Source organism: Loxodonta africana, chromosome 10, assembly GCF_030014295.1.
Source record: "Loxodonta africana isolate mLoxAfr1 chromosome 10, mLoxAfr1.hap2, whole genome shotgun sequence".
NCBI classification, from domain to species: Eukaryota; Metazoa; Chordata; class Mammalia; order Proboscidea; family Elephantidae; genus Loxodonta; species Loxodonta africana.
In genome coordinates this window covers 30,730,529-30,746,824 of record NC_087351.1, presented here as the reverse complement: position 1 = coordinate 30,746,824, position 16,296 = coordinate 30,730,529, and positions in this window count along the sequence as shown.

Below are 16,296 nucleotides of genomic sequence, written 5' to 3'. Positions count from 1 at the left end.
CCCAGATATTTAAGAACATCACTGATACTGTGCCTGGTTACGACCCCAATAAATGTTTACATTGTTTAGCTCTCACAATTGTCTTAGGAGGTGAGCATGAGTTTCCTTTTTTTCTATATGAGCAAACTGAAGCCTTAGAAAGGTTAAGGAAATTGCCCATCATCACACAGATACAGAGGGTTAGATATAGGATTTGAATCATGGTCTCTCTGCTTTAAAGCCCAGATTCTTTTTTTTTTTTTTAATTAATCCTTAAAGAGATTTTAGTGAAGCTTAAGACTAACAGAAAGAGGAATAACATAAATAAACCATCAGCACTGGCTGAGTCCAGCGCCCTGGCCCATCCTCACAAGCTGTGTCCCTGACCCACTTTAGCGGAGTATTCTCTGGTGCACCTAAGGGTCTTCTGAGTCTCCGCTCAAGAATATGAGGCCCACCGACAGAGGGGAGTTCCTACCTGATGACTCCGCACCTCCTATCTATACCAAAACTGCCTCCCCAGTCAGTATTTTCACCCAGGACAGGCCGCTCACCAGGGTGTTTGACTGTGGACATGCTCTCCTCTTCAGGAAAGCCCACCCCTCGCCTGCAGTGGTGACCTTTAGCCTCTGCCTCCTATCACAACACAATGTAAAATCAGTACCAGAGGTATTTACTTGCCAGGGAATCGCTTCCTTCCATCTTTGCTTCTAAATTCTAAAATGAAAGGTCATCTTTCATTTTCAATGTTTCTCAAGGTCTGGTTTGTATAGCCCCAAGCCCACATTCTTTTCACTCTCCCATGCTTCACTTTGAAGCTCTGAGAAATCACACCCTGAAGGGAAACTAATCTTGGAAGACAAATAGGACAAGGGTCCATAATCCACTCTCCCAGGATAGCTCAGACATTCCTGAAAGAGTCTTTATTAAGGTTGTGGGGTCAGGTTAATTTCTTCCTGTTCTGTGTCCCAGATTCTCACTGAAGCAAGAAAAATGGTCTCTCCCCGCCAGGGAATTACTGCCCCAGCTGGCAAAACAAGATGGTGAGCTGAGTTCTTCCCATGTTGCAGAATGTCTTGGGATGCGAGAGGATCAGAGCTGGAAGAGACCTTAGAGATCATTTCATGCTCCCAAAAGGGCACATGCTCTTCCCAAGGCCACAGAGTGGCAGAGCTTGGGTCCGGAGGCTGGTTTCCTGACTCAGCCTGTCGCCTGGTCTAGTGCCAGGTGAAAAGTGAAGGAGGAAGCATTTCCCATGGTGGGAGCAGAAGGCTGAGCGTGGTGAGTATGTCTGTGTATGATTTTACGTGGTACATGAACATTGCCTTAAAGAGTTCTCTTCTAATCCTCCTGATAGCATTAAGGAAAAAGTTTCCTTTTAGAGCAAGAACATGAATTCTTTTTTACTCTAACATTTGATTCTCTCCCTTTTCAACAGAGACAACAACCTCAGGCTGCGTCTTCAGTGAAAAACAGTATCTGGGTAGACTGTAATACAATTAGTTTGGATTCATTATGCTTATTTTCACTCCTATTTATTAAGTGACACTAACATTCTTTGAAAGATGGTGTTATGTAGTTTCATTTTCAAAGAGCTATTTGAATTAAATGAATAAATAAATATTTAGTAAATTTTAAAAACTAGTGGTTAAGTCGATATTGTAAAAATTGTCAAGATAAGAAGCAAATGACTGAAGTTGAGGGAACTTGACTCTCTGCTACAACTTCTCAGGTTTGTGTTCTTCATGTACTGGACCCCACCCAGCATCTCTCCCTCTGGGATTTGTGTGACTTCCCTGCCTTTTAGATAAAATGCTCCTTGAAATGGTGAAAATCATTGAGGATCTGAGGATTCACGTTGCCAAACGGGAAACTTGTGAGATGTTTGTCCTTCCATCTCCAAAACAGAGCTTGGTTCACCAACGGAACTCACCCTTTCCACAGTGGGAACTCTTTCGTGAACTCCTCCCCATAAAGCTAACAAAACATTGATTTTGAACCCAGGATCACATTACTCAGCAAGCAGCTGATTTGGGCCCCAGGGAGCAAATGTTTTTTCTTTTTTTTTCCCTACCCTAGGAAATCATTTCTCTTCTGCAGGGACATCTGAGCCTCTCCTATTGAAATGGAAGGATTGCCAAGTAATTATTCATTAATAGTTGCAGATCCAAGCCTCTGGGCTTTGGAGGGTGAGGATGGGGACAGTAGCAGGAGACCAAGGCTGGTTGAAACATTTCCTACTGCCCAAGATGACTGACCAAAGCCTGTGCAAACCCTGAATCCAATGAAGTTGCAAACTTTCCCTCAAGTAGGTGCTGGCCCTGCAGCTAGCTAGTCTCACTCAGACAGGCCTAAAAAACCCAAACCAAACTTGTTGCTATTGAGTTCATTCCAACTCATAGCAACCCTATGGGACAGAGTAGAACTGCTCCATCGCGTTTTCCACGGAGTGCCTGCTGAATTTGAACTGCCGGCCTTTTGGTTAGCAGTGGTAGCTCTTACCTACTTCACCACCAGCGTTTCCCAGAGAGGCCTAGGGAAGGGATTTTCCTGATTGCGCTTTTTGATCCTAGTCAGTGAGTCTTCCCAACTGCCACAGTCTCAGGGCTGTTTTATCCATTAGGCACTAGAGGCTCAGTGTTTAGGGCCTGGGAAGTTTTTAAGTTTTAAGACTGGGGAAAAATATATTGGCTCCAATATAGGAAAAGAGAATTGCAAAATTAAATTAGAACTTTTTACTTACCTGTTACCAAAGTAACATAAAGACGATTTCATTTGTTTTGAAATTTGATACTCACAAACTGATCTTAGGAAAATGATCTTAGGTTAGGCGTTCTCATTTTATAAGTACCATGACTGCAGAAGGAATAGAGCCAATCATTAAAAAAAAAAAAGAATCTTGTAGCCAAATATCTCAAAAGCAAAACTTCAAATATCTTTTCAAATACATTTTTGCAAAAATTGTATTGAATGAAGAATATGTACTTTATATATTCCATGTGGCATGATGAAATGTTAAAGTGCCTAGGAGTATGGTGGTATTAAAGATGGCCCTAGATATTCTGAGGAGCCCTGGTCGCACAGTGGTTAAGGGCTCGGCTGCTAACCAAAAGGTCAGCAGTTCAAATCCACCAGTCGCTCCTTAGAAACACTACGGGGCAGTTCTACTCTGTCCTATAGGGTTGCTATGAGTTGGAACTGACCCGATGGCACCTAACAACAACAGACATACTAAGGCCAGTTCCCTCGAGTGTAATATTAACTACTTTACTAAAGGCAGTGCGGTACGATGAATCGCTTTTGTGTGGCCTTTCTAGCCATGGTCTTGGTGACTCCCACCCACTGGGCTTGAAATGAGCAACCACTGAGGCAGGAAAGAGAAGATCCCACCATTACCAAAGAAGAACAGCCAGGGGGCCAGCACATCCTTTGGACCCAGGATCCCTGCTCTGAGAAGTTCCTGGAACCAGGAGACAGAAAGAGAGAGAGAGAAAGCTGTAACACTGAAGGCAGCAGAGACCCAGCAGCAGGAGACATCATGGCGAGCTTTCCAGCCCACGGAAGAGAAAACTGCGTGCCTGGGATGCTTCTGGGGACTTATTGGCAGGGGCTAACAGAGCTTTGTAACACTCGCCTGAGCAGGCTAGAGGCCCAGGGCCAGAGAGGGGTGTGCCTACGAGCACAACTGAAAAGAGATTGTCCTGATGGAAGAACTGTATCCTGAGTGTTCTGAGATTGAATTGTAACCTGCTATTGAGTCGGAATCGACTCGACAGCACTGGGTTTTTTTCTGGTATATTTCCCTAGCAAAGCGCATAATCATGAGTATTGTCTGTGAGTTCCGTGTGGCCATTGCAATGAATTACTGAACTCAGCAGAGAAGTAGAGAGTACTGTGCAAGGGATGGTTGGTGTTAGAATTGGTAAAGATAGCAAAGAGAAGAGGCATGAATGTCCTCTTAGGAAGCAGCCTTGGGCTGCTGATATTGATTCTCTTTCCCCTTTATGAAGAGAGAGGAGGTCAGATGCCCCTTTCCCCCCCATGCCGTTTTTACAGGCAGCCAGACAATATACACGACATTATTTAAGGGTCAAGCCATCACAGGGCTATACACAGCAAGGGAAAGAAAGGGATATTAATAAGCGCCATTTAGTGAACATCTAATATGTGCTTGGCATGGTGCTAAGTGCTTCGTTAAAAGTAAAAGCTAACATTTTTAAGAAGTGCTTTCTATATGCCAAGGAATTGCGCTTTATGTTTATGCGCAACAATATCACGTGTTCCACGTTATTATCCCCGTTTTACAGAGAAGGAAATTGAAGCTTGGAAAGATTAAAGTCACAGATGGACCCCTGGTGGCACAGTGGTTAAGAGCTTGGCTGCTAATCAAAAGGTCAGCTTTTCAAATCCACCAGCCACTTGTAGGAAACCGTACTGGGCAGTTCTACTTTGTCCTATAGGGTCACTATGAATCGAAATCAACTTGACGGCAATGGGTTTTTTTTTTTTTTTTAAGGACCAGGATTAAAAATAAGGTCTGTCTGGCCCCAAAGTTAGTGCTGTCGCTACCTGCCATACTGCCTTTCTTTTTATTGATAATTATGTCAAGGGTTGAGAGTCACCTTGTGGGAACTGGCCTGGATCACCGGTGTCGAGTCTGATTGATCAGTGCCTGTATGTACCCGTTATATATTGAATTTCACCTCTGTTGTCTATCATATTCTTAACACTGGGCTAGGCAATGTGTGTGTGTGTGTGTGGTACATCTCAATCAATTTGTTGATCTATCTAGCTCTATCCAAAAACATTTCCTCTCTTACCGTGTGCATCCTCATGAGATAGGAATATTTACGCTTGTTTTACAGATAAGAAAACAATGTCCATGTGTGAGGGGTTGAATAATTTGCCCAGAGTGACACAGCAGTGAGTGACAGAGCCAGTCAATCTGACTCCTAAAGCCACACTCCAGCCACTGTGTCAGGCTGCACTGCACCAGAGTCAAAGGCAGCTTCTTGTCATCTCGGAATCAATCCTTACCGATTTTGTTTTTGTGTGGGGACTTCTGGCCAGTCCCCAGAGCACAACATAAATTCCTACCTTGGGGTGAATCAAGCTGTAAAGTAAAAATGGTGTAGTGGCAAGAATGCTGAACCAGCCATTAATAGCCCTAAATTCTAGTGTCACCTCTGTCACTAGGTGTATGACTTTGGGCAAGACACTTCGCTTCACGTGGGCCCAATTTCATAGAAATCAAAGCTGGAAGTCACTTCAGAGCTCACTTAATCCTATCTCTCTGCCCAATTGGAGGTATATTCTCTATAATTTTGCCAACAGATGGTTTTCGAGTTCGAACACCTCTAGAGACAGGGGTCTTAAGCAGCCTGTTCCATTGTCTGAAAACTCAACATTTTTTCAAAAACTCGTTCCCCCATGTAAGTTCTTTGTTTCTGAGTTTGGCATTTCTGGTTGAAAATATTCATCTCCTTTGACTTTTTCGTTTCCTTCATCCCCAATATCAGTTAGAAGCCAGCCTACTGAGTACCTAGAATGTTCAAAGCAAGGTAGAATGAACCACTTAGTTTTATTGGTTCTCTTGTATACATATTTTTTCACCACCTGTCTGGATGACTTTCTTCACCTTCTATCTGCCTCCTTGCCTACTCTTTCCTGAGTCCAACTGAGCATATGTAACATTGTCGGTCGGAATCAACTTGAAGGCAATGGGTTTTTTTTTTTTTTTTTGGTAACATTGTTGGATGGATCTTGTTAAAATATTCTTTTACAACATCTCTGTTAAAAAATTTCAGAGATTCTCTCTTGCCTACAAGGTAACATTCAAACTCCTCAGCCTGCCATCCAAACCTTCTGCTACTCACCCTACCTCCAATCCACCCATCCCCTACCAAGGGTCTCTCCCACTGCTTTCCAAACACGGACTATCCTAACACAATTCTGTTCTAATAGACTGGTCTTCCTTTTTTCCCCAGGACATATTTTGCTTTCTTTAACTTGGCTCCTGTTTTTGCCTCTTTCCTGAGAGCCCTCCCCCAATTATTATCCATTGTCGGAGATCAGCTCGATCACAGCCTTCATGAATCTTCCTGCACAACTCTAACTCTGGAACATACTTTAGCATTTACTCTCAGTAGACTCATTTGAGCATTTAATCACAGACTACCTGGGTTGTTATTTAACTCTCATATATGTATCGAGTCTTCCGAACTAGACGGTAAACTCCATGGGACATAAGTCAGGTCCTTTTATGCTTCTGTATCTCCTTAGTGCCAGACAGGTTGATGGATCACAGGGGGACCCTCAAAAGCTGTGTGTTGAACTGAATCATCATTCCAGTTCTGTCAGTCTCCTCATCATTTGTAACACAAAGGGTTTGAGTTGAGTAAGTACTAAAATGCACCCTCCACCTCTGACACTCTGTGAAACAAACAAAAATCAAAGTGCTAGAAGCCAGACTAGAAGATTAGACTATAAGGAGAGGCCTAATGAAAGGCTCTGAAAATAACTTGAAAGAGAAAAAAGAAAGTAGAGGGTGAGGGACTATCCCCCAAAGACCAATTCTTTCAGGATATCCCAAGAGGGGTGAGTGAAGGCGCCAGAAAAGTCAGTCTGGGTTGCTGGCCTAAAGGACAGCAGCTCCATGAGGGTAGTCTTTGAACTACAAGTGCCACCCTCAGGAGGATTCTTCAGGCTCCATCCTCCCACAGCTACCTGGTGTTGAGAGGCATACCCTTCAGGAAGAAAGTTCTGGAAGAGTGGGGACCAGGATTGGGGCAGTAGGGGCCAGGGTTACTACAAATGACCAGGAGTGGCTGAGGGTGGGACGGGGTGTACATTTCCTGATCCTCTGCTTGGGGCCTGTGTGAAATTGTCCAGACCTGGTTCCTGGTCCCTGCTCAGTAGAGGGCAATGGTGTGATCTATTTATAGAGATTGTATCTAAGGAAGCTCCTGTGACTAACAGGCTCAACCTACGTTTCTCTGATAAGTTATAACAGCATTATGAGATGAACTATTGCTGCTTTTTGTAGGTGCCAAGGCGGAGACAAGTTGGGATGCAGAAGCCCTGAAGTAAAATTCACCGAGAGACAAGCTAAGTAAAGGTATGAAGTTAGCTTTAGAAGACAAACGGCTCTGATGGTATTCTGTTTCTCTGGTCACAGCATAGAAAATTTTCAGCTAAATATCTGCCAAGCAGCTCATGCCTCCACGGTGGATTGCCTGGGGCCAGGACAGATGACTTTGAGGAGCTCTCACTCCTAACAAACGGACTGCCCAGAAGTCCTGGTGTTTGACTAGCCAATTGCCTCCAGCGTTATCCTCTGGCTGGGTAACATTTATATCTGCTAATTCATAAATGAGATTGAGATTATGAATATTTATCTTCCCAATTACTTTGTGAGTCACTTTTTAAACAGTATCCGGGGAAGGTGGGGGAGATGAGAATAAAGGAAACAGGATGAAAGCCTGGGAAACTGGGGCTGGAAAAGTGAAGTGGGAAACAAGAAGGAAGACAAGACTGCAGGGCAGTGTCCTGTCCCTGAGCAGCTCTGGAGAACAACAGGACTTCCTTGTCTGAACTTCTCTGAATGTCCTTCTTGGTCTGTTTGCCTGGAATATGAGGTCTTGTTAAGGACTCAACAACCAGGGCAGGAGAACTAGGTTGATCTCATATGGAGGCAAAAGCCTTGTCAAAAGCTTCTACAGGTTATCATAAATTGCTTGTCCTCAACAGGGACCTCTGATCCCTAAGGCTCATGGCCATGAGGAACTCTGCATCCTGGTTTATGAGCTCTGAGTATCATGCTCCATCCCATGATGTCCACTTGCCACACTCCTTCTGGGAAGCACCACTCTGTTCCCAATGGCTGACCTGTCTCCTGCTGGCTCAGTTTTACTTCATGTGTAGCTGTTCGAGGCCTTCTTAGGATGCCCATTCCCACCATGATCTAGTCTCAGTGAGTGGACAGTCTTCCTTTGTTCCTAACTACAGGATGGGTCCTCAGGAAGGGGAGGATGTACCCTTTCACCCAACCAGAACTGAAGCATCTGGCTCCCCTCACATGCCCTTGGCCTTCAACTTACCACAACAAGGCTGGGTGTAGCATTCATGATGATGAAGATGATAAAAAACAAAAACAACTATAGTTAACATTTACTGAGGGCTTCCTATGTTCTAGTCACTGTTGTAAGTGCTGTATATCTGTTTACTAATTTTCAGCACACAAAGGACCATCCTACTGCCCCGGCCCTATGACTATCCTATCTTCCTAGCCCAGTTCTTGAAGAGAAATACTGGTCAGAGATTCAAACCCACATAGCACAAGTTAAGGAAAACCTCATTAAAGCCAGTGTATTCCTACCCCAGGCAGAATTCAGAAGAGTGCAGAGGGTCACAAAGCCACAAGCTAAATGTCCTCCTGGTGCCTGGAGTGCCTGTTTTACTAAAATTATTATTTTATTTGGTGGTGGTGGTCAGTGGAAGTAATTTAAAGCATTATCTTTAGAGAAAATTAAACTATATGATGGAGTATATTGAAAACTCCAAATGAATTAAAAATTTTGTTTACAGTATTAAATGTTTTTACTTTGAAATAATTTCAAATTTATGTAAAGTTTCAGAAATACTGCACAGAGCTTCCCTATACACTTCACTTAGATTCCCCAATTGTTAACATCTCTGAGAATAAGTTACAGACACGATGCCCTATTACCCTTTAATATTTTGGGGAGTATTTCCTAATTACAAGGACTTTTGCCTACATAAGGAGTTCTTGGTCATACAAATGGTAAACATGCTTGGCTGCTAACTAACAGGTTAGAAGTTCGATTCCAACCAGAAAGGACTGGGGATCTACTTAAAAAAAAAATCCGCCGTTGAAAACCCTATGGAGCACAGTTCTCTGACACACGTATGGGTTCTCCATGAGTTAAAGTCAACTCAGTGGCAACCTGCCTACATAAACACAGTACAGCCATCAAACCAGGAAATAAATATTGATTCATTATTACCACAAATGAAATTTTAAGATACAAAACATCCGTACACATCTTAGCTATTCTAGAAATATTACTTAAGTGAAAAAAGAAGACTTTAGAGAAAGCTCAAGCTTGGTGGTCACCATTTTGAGTGTTTAAATTTATTTTCCTCTGCTATTACTAGTGCTTCAGGGAGAAGTCTGGGAAATATTGCTCTGTGGGCTCCAGCTAACTATGAAAACAGAACCATTGATGTGACAACTTTGAGGGTAAAGAATGGTGACCCTTACCGAAGATAAAAGCACTTTGGGATGTCTCATGTCCACCTGGAGCTCCACCAGACAGGATCTCTGCAATGTTTTCACTCTGTCCCTGAACGGCAGATGAGAGATGAAGCTCTTCTTGCCTCATGCTCCAGGACATGCTTGACTAGTTTACTGTCAAGTCCTTGGGTGCTATTTTTTTCCCAAGTCGTTGACACAATGTGAGCATTCAGGTGAAGGGAATGTGGTCCACAGGTGAGGGGCAGAAATGCAAACATGTCAGGATCATGGGCACTAACCACTCTTTTGTATGAACATGCTTTTGTCTCAAATCCAGACATCTACCCATTTGCGGATTGATTTTCCAGTCCATGTATGGTTAGTTAGGCTTTGAAAAAATTGTCTAAGATCCATTTGGGACCATTAATTAGTGTGCTGGTTTGGAAACATCACTTGACTCATCCAAGAAACCTGAGTTCTTGCTTAAACTAGTCACGTGATCTTGGGCAAGGTGTTTAAGTCCTCTGAATCTTACTTTTTCCATTTATAAATGGGGAAGGTAGGCCTAGATAACCTCCAAGGTCACTGGATAATGTCATTATACTTTTACGAGTATTTATTGAAAAAGCCCTAAAGCCATGCATATATGAAGTTCAATCTTGTGCTAACTGTCATGGCCTAAGTAGAAATTTGTACTAATTCACACTGGGATCAGTTTATGTTTTAAATATGTAAGGTCAACTAAGTTTCTACATAAATGCCATAGAAAGTAACAACCATGATGTTTTTCACTGTAACCAATCCATTGGAAAGCAGTGGAGGACCATCAGCCATGGGTATTGGTGAAGGTTTTGAGTAATGGAAGATGAACTAAGAAATGGAGCTGGATCAGAGGGTAGGAAAAACATAAAGGGTCTTCCATGATGAGGGTGAGGGAACTGTAAGCCTATCTAAGGACTAGTTTAAATGTCTCAGGCGCTAAGTTTGGAAATGCCGCTAGAGCCTTCTCTCCGTCAATTGCTGTGATAATTGAACCTTTTGGATAGGAAGGGTTATGGAGGACACCCTCAGAAATTAGTGATTCTTAATCCTCTGGCTTCTTTTAATGTTTTTGGGTTCATGGAGGATAGAAATGAGAAAAACTTTCCTTAAGTAGTCTTGACAGACATACTCGATAGCCTTTTTTTGCTCCAGTGTCCTCTTTCCAGTCTAGAGAAATTAATGCGTATTGTCCTTTCTGTCTGACCTTGACCATTACGGTTTCTACTCTTGGCTAGGAGGCTTGTTGGCAAGTGGAGGGTAAGGAGGAGTTTGGCCTTCTTTGTTTAAATCCTTTGTTCTGTCCCAGAAGTCGGGCCTGCTCCATCTATCACAGGTTTGGCCACTCAACAAAAGTTGATGCCACAGTAGTAAATATAAATGCTAACACCTCTCAAATTTTTCCTACTTGCCAGCTGCTGTACTGAGTGCTTTATAGCTATTGTCACATTTAAACCGCTCAATACTTCTACGAAGTAGATACCATTATATAGGTGAGAAAACGTCCACCTCCCTGAGTTGAGGCCTTTCTACCATAGTGTGCATTTCTATCATGGTCAGACATCTTTCCTTACTTCTGTTCTGAAGTATGAACTTCCTATAAGACCTCATCGGCAATATGGGATTTCTCACACCTCTGTGTCTGCTCCCAAGCTCACCTGGTTTGGGGTACCAAACAAGTTAACATCCTGGTGAGAATTGTAACTGCTCTTCTTTCTGTCCCTCGGTGGTGTGATGAGAATCCCTGGGTGGCACAAATGATTAATGAATGCACTCAGCTGCCATTTGAAAAGTTGGCGGTTTGAGTCCATCCAGAGGCACCTCAAAAGAAAGACCTGGCAACCTATTTCCAAAAAATCAGCCGCTGAAAACTCTCTGGAACACAGTTCTACTTGGACACACATGGAGTTGCCATGAGTTGGGATCAACTCAATGGCAACTGGTTTACTGGTATGGTGGCGAAGAGGCAGGAGGAGGGCCTTAAAATAATGAGAATCTGAAGTCTTCTATGCACTTTTGGAAGCCCAGCTTCTCAGGAGCGTAGGAGAAATGTGATGAAATGGGCAAAGTCTCTCCCAAAGAGAAGATCCCCCAGTGTCTTTACTGGTAAGTCTTCTGCTGCTATAGCTTCAGGGGATAACAGGGCACTTCCTCCTCCTATACCTGTCCTTGAGATAAAGACCCTTCTCTTCACATTGACTCAACTGGCCCTATTTATATTATGACTCATTCACTTCAGGATATAGAGACTTTGGGGTATCAGGGTCATACATAGGTAAGCCTCCTATCTAATCTAACTCTGTTAACCTCACTCCCAGGAAAACCTGCTCATCCTCAGATCCAGTTCTTGGATACTTTTGTCATTGGACTCCATCTTTGCTCCTTTAGGTCCACGTTAAAACCATTCTCTTTAAAGCCATTGACCCAAGTCTGGGTAATACTCCCCTGAACACCCTCCCCTCTTTTCCCAACCCCCACCTCAGCAATAAAAATCTTTAATCAGCCCCCCTTTCCCGTTCTTCAACTTTCAAGTAAGGATGCATTAAGGTTCAGCTAGGCTTGGTATTTGGACTGAATCTGTTATTCATCTTGGTTCTCAGCTTTGGCCTTTGGAAAGCTGAATAGCCAAACGCCTATTTCAACATTATTCCTGGCATCCTTAAATTTGGCTGTGATCAAGAATACATGAAGGAACTAATGTAACTTAAATATACTAACTTCTACATGTGAAAAATGTTAAATTGGCAACTGTTGTGTTATGTATATTTTTACAACAACAAAAAAAGGTCATTTGAAGGAATGGGTAACTGTCATATCTAGTCACGAAAAGCCTCAGTAATGAGAACAAGCCAGGTCATTTGAATTTATTGTTAATATCTGGTTAGTCACTTTTAAATATTGCTGAGCTTCTAGGTGTGATTTGTAGTGACATTCTCCTTACATATTTTTAGAATATTGAAATTCTATCAGCCAGTGGAAGTAAAATACATATTTATTATTTTAAGGAACAATTATAATAATTAATGACTGTGAAAACTTTTAATTTACACACAAAACAATCATTAAGAATTTTCAAATAGTTAAAACGAACAAAAAAAAAGCCAGGGACAGTAGTTAACAGTTTATATAAATGATAGGAGAGAGTAAGTTAGCATAGATAACTTTAGGAAGAACTTTATATAACTTTTTGAGACAAAATTATTTATACAATTTAATAAATAGTACAAGTACTACTTATTTTAATTAAAAAAATAATAATAAATAACAGTATAAGACAGAACAACAGAATTAGATTGCAGCATAATTGTAATCTTTGTAGAATTGCTATATTAGCATTTATCATGTTAAATAAAATAATCCTTAAGGGTTATGCTTTTTAAGAGGACCTTTTATTGAGGTATAAGTTACATACGGTGAAGTACACTCATCTTAAGCGTACAGCTCAATGAGTTTTCACAAAGTAAACACACAAAATCATCATCCAGGCCACGAAAAAAAGCATTTCCGTCTCTTCAGAAGGCTCCCCCTGTGCCCTCCCAGCTAGTGTCCTACCAAGGCTACAATTATTCTGACCTCTATCAGCATAGATTACTTTAGGACCATGTTTAACTTTTAGTTATTTGATGCTATCTGTTTAGGTCACTAGTCTTTCCAAAGAAAGTCTGGTTTGAAAATTCTTCTCATTTTGGGAAGCTGTGTTAAAGGCATAATTTCAGCCACTTCAAAACTTTATGAGAAGAACATCTCCAAAATCATAATATCCATCAGAAATATGTAAGAAAAGAATAAAATGAAGAGAAAAATTAGGTGTCCCCAAGTATCTTGCTTTCCTACAATGTCAGTTGAAAATAAATGTCTATTTAGAATGGTAAATATATGGTATAGAGGTCACAGGAACACAAAATGAATCAATTAAGTTTTGGGGTAAAATTTCGGATTTATTCAAGTATTCCAGAAGTTCTAGGTACAGTCTCAGTTTCCAGGGAATATGATTTTCACACTTGACCATTTGATATTGGTCACAATATGTATTTAATACACCTCTACTTTCAAGTCTCTATGTCTTAGTCTTCTAGTGCTGCTATAACAGAAATAACACAAGTGGGTGGCTTTAACAAAGAGAAATTTATTCTCTCACAGTCTAGTAGTCTATAAGTCCAAATTCAGGGTGTCAGCTCCAGGGGAAGACTTTCTCTCTCTGTCGGCTCTGGAGAAAGGTCCCTAACATCAGCCTTCCATCGGTCTGGGAGCATCTCAGTGAAGGAACCTCAGGTCCTAAGGACGTGCTCCGCTCCTCGCACTGCTTTCTTGGTGGTATGAGGTCCCCATGCCTCTCTTTTATATCTCAAAAGAGATTGGCTTAAGACACTATCTAATCTTGTAGATCTCACCAATATAACTGCCGGTAAGCCATTTTATTACATTACAACACATAGGGAAATCAGATCAGACGATAAAATGGTAGACAATCATACAATACTGGTAATCATGACCTAGCCATGTTGACAGATATTTTGGGGGGACACAATTCAATCCATGACACTGTGTGATTGCCTCCTTGTCAATTTATTGGCTCCATATTCTTCTCGAGTTGTTCAATGTTCTCCTTTCTTTTGATCCTCCCTCCCTTATCTCCTTCCCTCAGCACCCCACCACACCCAGCTCACTGATTGGGATTCTGCCTGCAGGCTTGTCCTCTAGCCCACTCACGTCACTCTAGCAAAGGAAAGCTCCCAAGGAGACTTGAGTTGAGTGTTTGCCTTGGTCTATCTGTTCGCAGAATGCAGATATGACTGGACAGGGACATTGCTATTACTACCACCGCTACTAGTAGTAGGTAGCATTATTGAGTGTCTACTGGGGCCTGAGACTTGGTAGGTCCTCCTAAAGATTATTTCTATTTCTTACTGAAACCTTGTTTGGCAGGTAGTATTACTCCCATTTTGCTTTATGGAAACAGAGCTGCAGAGAGGTTCAGTAATTTGCTGGAGGCCACGCAGCTATGCTGGGCTAGGATTTATACCCAGTTCTGTCTGGCTCCAAAGCCTACTCTGATTCAGTTAGGAGTAGCATAGTACCAGAGGCAGTAGGGAGGGATGTATAAATCCATTGCCATCGAGTTGATTCTGACTCATAGCGACCCTATAGGAGAGAGTAGAACTGCCTCATAGGGTTTCCAAGGAGTGGCTGGTGGATTTGAACTGCTGACCTTGGTTACTAGCTGGATGCTTAACCACTGTGCACCAGGGCTCCAGTGACAGGATGTATTAAAAAAAAAACAAACCCTCCATCTAAGATGCATCAATTGGCCACAACCCACCTGGAGCAAAGGAAAATGAAGAACACCAAGGCCACACAACAACTAAGAGCCCAAGAGACAGAAAGGGCCACATGAACCAGAGACCTACATCATCCTGAGACCAGAAGAACTAGTTGGTGCCCGGCCACAATCTATGACTGCCCTGACAGGGAGCACAGCAGAGGACCCCTGAGGGAGCAGGAGATCAGTGGGATACAGACCCCAAATTCTCATAAAAAGACCAAAGTTAATGGTCTGACTGAGACAAGAGGAATCCCGGCGGCCGTGCTCCCCAGACCTTCTGTTGACACAGGACAGGAACCATCCCCGAAGACAACTCATCAGACATGAAAGGGACTGGACAGCGGGTGGGAGAGAGACGCTGATGAAGAGTGAGCTAATTATATCAGGTGGACACTTGAGATTGTGTTGGCAACTCTTGCCTGGAGGGGGGATGGGAGGATAGAGAGAGAGGGAAGCCGGCAAAATTGTCAAGAAAGGAGAGACTGAAAGGGCTGACTCAAGAGGGGGAGAGCAAGTGGGAGTAGGGAGTGAGATGTTTGTAAACTAATATGTGACAGACTGATTGGATTTGTAAACGTTCACTTGAAGCTTAATAAAAGTTATAAAAAAAAAAAACAAAAAACCCTTTGCCATCGACTTGATTCTGACTCATAGCAACCCTACAGGACTGAGTAAAACTGCCCCATAGAGTTTCCAAGGAGCACCTGGTAGATTCAAACTGCCGACCTTTTGGTTAGCAGCTGTAGCTCTTAATACCACCAGGGTGTCCAACAGGATACATAGAAGGGTTAACTCATCATCAAGGCTGGAAGGTGTAATCAAGTAATCTGGGGCTGAAACTGTGAGCCTGGAGCTTAATGCAGTTCGTCTGGGTCTGAGACAAGGTTAGAGGAGGGGCTGGTGATGGTCAGGGCTACAGGCAATGGGGGGGGGGGGGAGGATCATCAGAACTGAGCCAACCTAAAGCCATAGCCTCTCCAGCTTCAATAGCTAGAGAGGGAGCCTACAGCCCAGTGGGACAGGGAGATGGCATCTTCACTTCCTAACCCCTCTGGCCTGGGCAGGCTGCCAGAGTAGAGAGTCAGGGAAACACCAAGGCAGGGGAGATCATTATCGGGAGGAAGGAAGCTCTGGGAGCTCCCATCAGGCTCTGGGCCACGGAAGTCCCTTGAGGTCAAGGGAAATGTGATCCCAGAGCAGAGAGATGAAGCTGGGACACTCCCCTTACCCTATGTCTTCAGGCCAAGGGGATCTAGCTAGAGCCAGGCTCAGGGCCCAGATTGGAAGAGCAATGGGCTAGGGAGAGAGAGGGGCAGGTAGAGAGAGGGAGAAAGAGAATGATTTAAGATCCCAGGAATGCCTCATGAACACAGCCTCTTGGCTAGAGGGGTAAGACATTTATTGAAGCCAACACAGGGTGACTGGCTCTTCAGAACTCGCAGGGAACATTTCTTCATGGGTGAACTCTCACCTAGTTCTTCTCTTGTTCCTGGAGAGGTCTTTCCTTTTTTGTCCAGCTGGTATAGCAGAGGAGCCCTGGTGGTGCAGTGATTAAGAGCTCTGCTGCTACCCAAAAGGGCGAAGTTCAAATCTACCAGGCACTCCTTGAAAACCCTATAGGCCAGCTCTACTCCATCCTATAGGGTTGCTATAAGTTGGAACTGGCTTGAAGGAATTTTTTTTTTAGTATAGTAAAAAG